Source organism: Pyrus communis, chromosome 10, assembly GCF_041283825.1.
Source record: "Pyrus communis isolate YQ-2024b chromosome 10, ASM4128382v1, whole genome shotgun sequence".
NCBI classification, from domain to species: domain Eukaryota; kingdom Viridiplantae; phylum Streptophyta; class Magnoliopsida; order Rosales; family Rosaceae; genus Pyrus; species Pyrus communis.
Window position 1 is genome coordinate 5,881,571 of NC_142574.1, and position 10,435 is coordinate 5,892,005.

General features: G+C 39.9%; 1 pseudogene; it reads left to right on the forward strand.

Moving 5' to 3' along the window:
* The first annotated feature begins 9,245 nt into the window (after positions 1 to 9,245).
* LOC137730296 (SKP1-like protein 1A pseudogene) lies at positions 9,246 to 9,959 on the forward strand (annotated as a pseudogene).
* The last annotated feature ends 476 nt before the right edge of the window (positions 9,960 to 10,435 follow it).

Genomic DNA, 10,435 nt, shown 5'->3' on the forward strand with positions numbered 1-10,435 from the left:
TTGTAGCTTCTTTAATTTCCATATTGGAGATGGAAGACTATAGAGACTCATTCATGCTAGTAGTAACCAATGGAGGAACAAACTCCAAGATGGAACCCCATTCCTTTTTTCTCGCAGAGGTGAAAAGATCTAAAAAATAGTCATCAATAATATTCCTCACCCACGCCATCCTGCTTCTTAAGTTTCATCACATGATTTCTCCTCCCGCTTTGCATGGTGGATTGATGGAAAAACTAGGTGTTTGCATTGCCTTCATGAAGCCATTTAATTCGTGACCTTTGTTGCCAAAAACCCTCCTCCTACGCAGATAACCTATCAATCAACTATGTTTTCTCATTAATCTCATCAATATGAGCTCCCCAATCTTGTTGAAGCTCTCCAAGCTGGGACATAAGATTCGTAATTTCCTGAGTCTGCATTTTGAATTTCCTTCTACTCCACTGAAGAAGTTGAGAGTGGCAATCATTAATCCTCTTCAACCATTGATCAAATACATCACCATCGCAAGGGCAGTCCCAAGCAGCTTTCACCAACCTGCGACATTCCTCCTTCTACGCCCAAAAGCTTCAAAGCGAAATAACTTACAACCAACTGTCCTCCAAAGATCACACTGGATAATTAGATGGCAATGATCCGAACCCAACACAGTACCGTGAGTGACAATAGTGTTCGGCCAAATAGCTTGCCATAATTGATTGATAAGCCCCCTATCTAATCTCTCATCCACCAACTTGCCATTTCAAGAACCACGCTAAGTAAAGGAAGAACCATTAAAATCAAGATCAACCAATGCCGTCATATTTAAAAAAGTTACCAGATACTGAGGTCTAATATACAGAACAGGCGATCCACCAGATTTCTAGAAATCCTAAAAAAATTCATTAAAATTGCCGCCACAAAGCGAAGGAAGACTAGAAGGGCAGAAATAAGTAGTCATCCAATCCTAAAACTAAGCTTCAATCCCCTCCCCCCCCCCCGGGGCGGAGATATGCAGTCCCGTAGATTATTGTCACCCTTACCCATCGATCACCCCCCACCGTTCTCACCCTAGCATCAATAACATGCTTCAATGAGAAACTAATGTCAACATCCAATTAATCATCCCACCAAAGGCTTAACCCACTAGACTTCCCAAGTGGGGAAACATTGAAGCTTGTCTTAAATCCCATTTGTCGTCTCACATCATCATTCTATGATTTTTCATCATAGTTTCCAGGAGAAAAATCATAAAAGATCTATATTTTCGAATAAGCCCATGAAGGGTGCGATCTACCATGTCCAACCCAAGACCACAGTAGTTCCAAAAGATGTAGATCATGGTGACCTTGTGGCTATTAAAGGCTAGCCTCCACCGCCTTAGGAAGACTTTCCCGCTTTTCAAGCCAACAATGCAGACCTCTCATGCTCCGAGACCTCCTCCATAAACTCCCACATATCCTGGTACTTGACTAGGATGTCGTGTAATTCCTCCTCCGAATAAATAATTTACTTTAGCATCAAACATCTTTCTCTAATGCTTATTTTTTCGCAATCTTTCTGCCGCTCGTCGCTTCCGTTCCTTACTATCAGCAAGATTTTTTAATTTTTTTTTTCTGAGGAGCCTAAAGAGTCTCCAAATCCTCATCCTCTGCACCACGTTTTAGTTGGCTGCCCTCCGCCTCTTCTGATAAACCAATTGCATCTAACCCCCTCATTATATCCTCGGTCGGAATCTCTTCTATGGTTACAAAAGGAGAGCTCTCTACTCGGCGTTGAAGGGTCCACATGTATGCATGCAAGGAAGAAAATAGTCAGAAACCCAGTGTCAATGAGGGACACCCTCTGACACATCCCGTTGTGAGCTCGAGATCACGTTCTTTATCCCAGACCTAGCTATCTGATGTCATCTCTTTCATTCTGTAGCAGTAAGTCAAGAGACATCACTTGGAACCCCTCTCCCAGAACTACTACCATCTTCCCCTCGAGATCTAGATTCATCCACCTCCTTGCTACTAGACGATTCTCCAACCTTCTTACTTTGAATAGCCCCCGCATATCTGCACTCCCCCACCTTGAGAATAATAGATCTTAAATGGGCCACAATATCCCTGATTGAAGCTGCCTTGGTCCATTCCCCATAACCAGCGGACCCACCCCTTGTAGGCTCATAAGAACACTTAGTATTCATGTGACCAATTCTACCACATAGATAGCAAAAATGTTGCAACCTTTCATATCGAAATTCAACCCACATGTCATTATGCTACCCTTGCGACAGCCAGCACCCAGTTACTAGTAGGTTGAAGGTGTTGATAACGACCCTAACTCGAAGAAAACCCCGAGCTTTAGATGGGTCCTCAAAGTTTATAAATTCTCCAACTTCTTTTACTAGACACTTGCATTTGCTTCTGACGTGAGCCCTAAAGGTATCTTCTTGACTTGAATCCAAAAAGGAACCAACTTCATCTGAATATCTTCTAACGCCAATTCTTAAGGCCACCTTTTAACTGAAAAGTTTTGCTTCATAACCGCCCACGGAACTTGACTCAGAATCCTTTCAGCAACGCTTTTCATCCAAAACTGTGATAATATAAGTATTGTCACATACCTATTTGACTTTGATCTCTCCCAAATCCTTCCATAATGACTGAAGGATATTCCTGACACCCCATCTATTATGGTTCATGTTCACCAGAACTGCACCCGCCAGTTTAATCCCTAACTCCATGGTTGACAAATCCATCATGTTCTCCAGATGTACCACCAGTTCCTCCACTTCATGTTGTGCCATGTTCATTTTGCTATACCTTCCTGCTTAGACCACTTTTATTGCGGTATAAGATAGATAAATTGTGGATGTCGTTCCCAGAAGCACCTTGGAATGGATTGATTTACTGTTTCTCTTTGTTTTGCCATGTTCTCTGTGTTTTGCAAGTACTAGAACCACAAATAAAAGTAAAGTAGGGAAGGTAGTAAAATACCTTAGCGCCGATGATTTTAAACCCTAATGCATTGAATTCCTGATCTAAGAGTTGTTTGGACCAACAAGCCATCTTCAATTGCTAGGTCAGTCCACTTAGATTTACTCCCCATCATTAATTATAAAGTACTAATTTGAGAACAAACCACACAAATCCACAGAAATCCTTAGGTTAGGTAAGGGAAATTAATTTCCCCCCAACCCCAAAGGACAAAGAAACTGAATCACCTAGAAAATTCCTTTGCACCGAACCAAAATACCCTCTCCAGATCTGAGGAATTAAAAGCTCACCTATTAGCAGAGTCACCAAACGACCAGAAGCTGACATAACCCTTGAAAACCAATTAAACCAGCAAATCAAAAACAGATAAATTCAGAAATACAGACGCCATGACTACGGCTTTTGACTCTCAACAAGGAGATAACAAGCACTCACTATGGAGGTCTCTCGCAGCAGAGAGAAAAAATTCTTTTACCAAGGAGAGAATAAACACTCATTATGAATGTGACAACCCGTCTGTAATTTTACGTTTTTATTAATTTTTAAAAGCGTGAATTTACGAAAATGCTCTAGAGGTAAGGACTTTGACTTCCGTTGACCATCGGTTTGAGAGATATGAGACTGATTCTTTTAGCATATCCTTGTAGTACTCGTTGGTACGAAGGCATAGGCAAAAGCCGTTTGCGAGTCCGGATTATAACGGTATAGTTACAGACGTTTAAAATTTATTATTTAAAATTAGTTAAATAATTTGAGCTCCCATTTTGTGGGAAGGAAGTCAATTGGTTTTTTAGGGAAGAAAAGGTACCAATCAAAAATAAAAGAAGGGTTGACCAATCAGAAATTAGGGGAGAAGAAAAGGAAAAAAATAAATAAAAGGGAGAAAGCTCCCAGCTTTCTTGTGCAGGCCACCACCGCAACCACCCAATTTCCAAGGCCGATTCCGGCCAACTCCAGTGGAGTTTTTCGACGCCACCACCACCATCTTGAAGCTCTCATTCCCCTCTACAAAACTCATCCAAGAACCACCTTTATTAACCATGGTATGTGGCGATTGGAGGCCACGAATGTCGACGAAAATCAACAGTGCTCTGGCCACTCTTTTCGATTTTCCGGCAAATTGGCAAAGCGATGGCCGATGCCACCACTTGGGCTTTGTAGCCCATAATCCTAGGAGCAAAACCCAACCAACCTTGACCCCGTTGGACCACCGTAGAAGACAAATCGACACTGGGAAGCTTTAGTCACCCACCGGCTTCATGGGCAAAATTAACCATCTTCCGTCCACTTTTGGACTTCATAGCAGGTATGAAAGTTGTTCTTCTCTTTGAGATCTTCACTTCTGTAAAATTTGAGAATTTTTGGAAATAGTGGAATTTTCCAGCAAACCGTGGCGTCTGGCCACCACGCACGGTGGTGCATGGGCCGAGACGCCACCTGACCTTCCTAGGCTAATGTTGAAGCCCCGATTTCATATTTGACATCCGTTTAGTAAAATTATGATGTTCAATATAGTTTCATAGTTGACCACCTAGTTGGCCATTAAGAGGTCCTTGCATGAATTGACGATCCGACCGTTGGATCGTCAACAAACTTTAATAAATTATAGTATGTAATATTTGAGGATATTAGAAATTTACGGATTGGGAATCTGACGTACGGACCTTTCTTAAATTAGATTTGTAAGTTCATAAAATAAAACGTTGACTGCCACTTGATTTGGCAATTGGTGGAGATCCACCCGTTGGATCATAATGAAACTTTAGTATGATGTTTTAGAAGCACAATGTGAATCTTGGAAGTTATGGATAGAAAATCCAATATGCGGATCTTCTGGATCGAATTATACATGGTTGTAGACCCTGCCGTCGATCTTTGATCAACATTTGACTTGTGGTCAATGGGTCTCAAACTATTTTAGAATGTCCTTGATGATGTGCTTTATGTGAATTACATATCCTATTGATATGAGTTCTGAGATGTGACTCGATAATTGTTCTAGGCGCCAATCGTTCAGGACGTCTCGATGTGCATCCTAGAGAATCATAGCGTGGACTTCAGGTGAGTGGGTCTTTTCCTTTTATCGTGTGTATATATATATATATATATATATATATATATATATATATATAACTGATAATTCCACAAACGTTTATAAATTGAATTTCATATAATTTCTGTTAATGCTTTGGAGGACTAGCGTGAACTATGAATGGCTTGATCCCTGTTTAGGGTATGTAGGCAGTCTAATGAGACGTTAGATGCAGCCATACAAGATGTGAGATTGAGATTAAATAATTGAGACAATAGCTTTGTTTGGGGAATTGAACAATGTGAGGGACATTGGTGTAACATGTGAGTTTAAACCTTATGCGTTGGTGGTTAAATGTTGGTTATAAATCAATGTGTGAAAAATCAAGAAATTTAAGTAAGGAATCATAAGTATTGATAGTTAATTAAACTAGTGTCTAGTTGGGCTTGTCACCGATGACTACCCCGAAAATAAATAGTTTAGGAGTAGGGAGTTACAGCTTATGCATTTTATGCCATATTATATATATGTATATAATTTAAAATGCTATGACATGGTTGAGTATTAGATTGCATCACAATATATCCATATGTATATTACTTGCACATAATTATTGTGAATACTTTGAAGGGTAAAGGTGAACGCATGACACCTAGGTAAGTTCAGGTGAGTTTATGGTATTAGCAAAAATGATTGAGTTATGGTATGACTATATTGATGTTCTAGGCAACTCCAACTTTGTCCTACTAGTTACCTATGAACTGTACATGTTGTGTTGAGGTGTGGTTAGAGCTCATCAACCTGCACCCCGGTGTTAGTGCTCTTGTCCAAGGACAAGGCCTAGCCTTCACGTGATCTTTCACCTCTCACACCACACACTCACCTTGGATCCAAATTTGGTGCTAGCCTGTTGTACATACCACATTAGGTGGTTCCGACTCGTAGGTGACCTACAATTCGTCGCACAGGCTTCACGTGATTGTAGCACTTGAGCGTACTTATTTACACCTAGCATGTCGTACATACCACTTTAGGTGGTTCCGACTCGTGTGCAGGTATACATATTGATGAGCTATTGGCTAGCATGTTATTGAGTTATTGGCTAGCATATTGATGAGCTATTGGTTAGCATGTTATTGAGCTTATTGGCTAGCATATTGATGAGCTATTGGCTAGCATATTGATGAGCTATTGGCTAGCATGTTATTGAGCTTATTGGTTAGCATGTTGATGAGCTATTGGCTATCATGTTATTGAGTTACTGGCTAGCATTTGATGAGTTATTGGCTAGCATGTTATTGAGCTATTTGCTAGCATTGATTGAAGAGATATGGGTGCAATCGTACATGTCACCATAGGTGACTTCCGACTTGCGTGCTAGTATGGGTTAATAAACACATGATTATTTATGTTGCTAACGAGATGCTATGTCGTGGTATACTTTTGGATTTACTATTGTTATACATTTGATTTCATACTTATACGTAGTATGATTTTCTGGAAACTATACAGGTTTTGCGACGAATGGTTACTACCTTTGATAATTGAAATGATTTTAAAATCTTTGTGTTGCCCACTCACACTTTCTACTTTGCACCCCTTCAGGTTCTGATAGCAAATTTCTGTCATATCCCGGCCCGGGGCGGATCACTTCCCGGGCCCGCTCCACCACCGTAGCACGATATTGTCCGCTTTGGGCTTACCATTCCCTCACGGTTTTGTTTTTGGGAACTCATGAGCAACTTCCCAGTGGGTCACCCATCATGGGAGTGCTCTAGCCCCCTTCTCACTTAACTTCGGAGTTCCTACGGAACCCGAAGCCAATGAGCTCCCAAAAGGCCTCGTGCTAGGTAGGGATGAGAATATACATTTGAGGATCACTCCCCTGGGCGGTGTGGGATATCACAATCCACCCCCCTTAGGGGCACGACGTCCTCGTCGGCACACACGCAACCAGGGTTAGGCTCTGATACCAATTTGTCACATCCTGGCCTAGGGCGAATCACTTCCCGGGCCCGCTCCACCACCGTAGCACGATATTGTCCGCTTTGGGCTTACCATTCCCTCACGGTTTTGTTTTTGGGAACTCACGAGCAACTTCCCAGTGGGTCACCCATCATGGGAGTGCTCTAGCCCCCTTCTCGCTTAACTTCGGAGTTCCTACGGAACCCGAAGCCAGTGAGCTCCCAAAAGGCCTCGTGCTAGGTAGGGATGGGAATATACATTTAAGGATCACTCCCCTGGGAGGTGTGGGATATCACAATTTCTCTATCGACGAGGACTTATGACACTCCCCAGTTTAGGTGGCTCTTATGATGGTATAATTATTATCGTACCTTACTGTAATTTACTTATGCTATGTATCACATGTGAAAGAGGTCCATAACCGTTCAACGCGCACTCGTGTACTTAAGCACTTTTAGGTTTTAATTTACTCACATTTTATACACTATCACACTTTATGGCTTCGTCACCTTCTAGGTCTTGGCCAGCACATCTCGATTTGGGGTCCTAGTGGACATTCCGGGTCGGGGTGTGTCAATGAAGCTGACAGAACCCAAAAGGGATTTAGAATTTTGGTGATTTTCCAGTTACTATTGCTACTAATGAACCTATAATGTGACATTTTTCATATTTAAAATTTGTTGTGGCAAATTATTAAGCTTGTAGCCTTGTTTCTTCCAAAAAATATGAATCATTATAGTATGGTTTAATTTGTCAAGGTATCTTATGTTTCAAAAAAATCAGGATGGTTTACACTAGGGATAAGCAACGGTTATGGTGGGCAGGTAACCATGGTTATTTACCCATAACTGTTTATGTTCATACCCACATAACCGTTTACCCCGTTGGGTAATTGCATAAACAGTTATACCCATACCCATAACAGTTTATAAACAGTTAATCATACTCATAACCGTCTACCCATTTAACCATAATTGTTTACCCATTTAACCATAACCGTTAACCCGTTTTTGAACACATTTATCCTTTTTTTACCCATTTACCCATTTTCAACCGTCTACATGTTTTTTTTTATTTTTATTTTAACAACTTGAAAATTACAAAAGAAAAATTTGTCATAATTTTCATTTTCTGACAATTAAACACTGTTATTGGTACATTTTAGCATGTATTTCCCTATTTTAATCATTTAAATCCTCATACAATTCCAATAATTGAAATAAAAATTTACGAACGATATTTTTCTGCTACACCCAAGCAAGTCTTTAATTATAATCCATATGATTACAAAGTAAAGCTTCTAAAAACAAAAAGTAGTCATTATCTTGAATACTAGATGATTCAAAGATCCAAAATATTCCAAAACTAAACACTTTCGAACAATAATGCTTTAGCACGTTCAATCACAAAGTCTCATTGACTTGCTTTCACCCAAAGAGGCCTACAAAAGAAATGTATAAATTGAATTAGTATCCCATTTAGGAATATCGACACCAATTAGCATGAATCCAGCAAAGATAAGTGATCACAGAATGTTTACACCTGTCTAATGGATTCAATTGCATAGAGGCAAAAACCAAGGAAACTATCTTATAAGCATTCATAAACAAATAAATCAATAATTAATCAGATAAGTATGAAATTAGAAGGGTAAGTCAGAAGTATAAGTAGCGTGGATGAGAGAGAGGGTGGCGAGGAGAGATAGATGAGCGGCGAAGATGAGAGAGAGGGCAGCGAGGAGGAGAGATGATCGGGGGACGGGGTGTTTGAGACTCTGAGTCTGGCGAAGAGATTGAAAATTTAGGGTTTTTAATTTTTTTTTTTTTTTTAAATTTTACCATATTAAATTAAATGGGTAAATGGATACCTGTTATAACCATGGGTAATACCCATAACTGATGGATACCCGTTATAACCGCGGGTAATACCCATAACCATCCATTTAAATTTCACAGATAAACAGTTATACCCATAACCGTTTGTTCGTTTAAACAGTTACCCATAGCCGTAACTGTGAGCTTTAAATGAGCGGGTAACCGTAGTTATCCAAACCCATGGGTATTTTGTCCATCCTTAGTTTGCAGGTTGCCCACTCATAGATAAATTCTCGTATCCACGCTGGATCGCCACTCTCACACGGAGAGAAAAAGAAGGCCACCGATCAAAAAAAAAAAAAAAAAAAACCAGAAAAATACTTCTCCTGTTCGTAACATGAGAATATTTTCTTAAATTTACCATACTAATCCGGAAACAAAAAGGAATTGCTCTCCTTTTCCTACACGGATCTCTGATCTAGACAGACTGAGTAGTATAAATCCCCCAATATCTCACACCCTTCGAAACACAAAGCATTCAATCAACCCTCAAAGCGAATTGAAAGCTGCTAATAAAGAAGAAAATAATATTAATTTCCCAAGTTTTCTCAAACTTATTCATTTTTGAACGAGCAAACAATGGCCTCATCATCAGCGGACTTGAAGAAGAAGATAACTCTAAAGAGCTCCGACAACGAGATGTTCGAGGTGGAAGAGGTGGTTGCTATGGAGTCACAGACCATCAAGCACATGGTGGAGGACGGATGCGCTGGCAATGCTATTCCCTTGCCAAATGTGACGAGCGCCATCCTTGCGAAGGTCATCGAGTACTGCAGGAAGCATCGTGAAGATGAGGGGGCTACTGCTGCTGACGGCGAGAAAAATGTCAAGGAGTGGGACGCCGAGTTCATGAAGATGGACCAGAACACTCTCTATGACCTAATAATGGCGGCAAACTATCTCGACATCAAGGGCCTGCTTGACCTGACGTGTCAGACTGTGGCGGACATGATCAAGGGGAAGACACCTGAACAGATTCGCACAACCTTCAACATCAAGAACGATTTCACTCCAGAGGAAGAAGAAACGATTCGTAGGGAAAACCAGTGGGCTTTCGAGTGAATTATGATTATTTAACGACTTTAATTTCATCATGTTTAATTAGTTTCTTCTACTTAATTGGATAGGCTTAAGCTTATTGTGAGACTGTTATAAATTGTTTTCACTATTTTTTCTAGAAATTATTATTAGCACTTCAAAATTTTCATTCTACATTTCTCACAAGTGTATTTTGCTTTCTAATTATAGAAAGTTTGGAGTGCCAAATGAGATTTTTAGAGTGCTAATAACAATTCCCTTTTCTCTAAGATATTGAATATATATGGGGATTAGGTGTAGGGCTTACTCTACATTGAACTTCAACGATTCGAACCGTCTATTTTGTAAATCTCAATTCATAGATCATCCTTACAAAAATTCAATTTAATATGACATTGTTTTCCTATTTGATTATCAAAACAAAATTTCATTGTTTCTTATATAATAAAGTATTCGTTAATTTTTGTTTTAACCCAATTAGATGTCTTAAATATTTCCAATTTGGCTAATATTTTGCAAGGAAGATCTATGAGGTGCAACTTAAAAAATAAACGGTTCGGATCGTT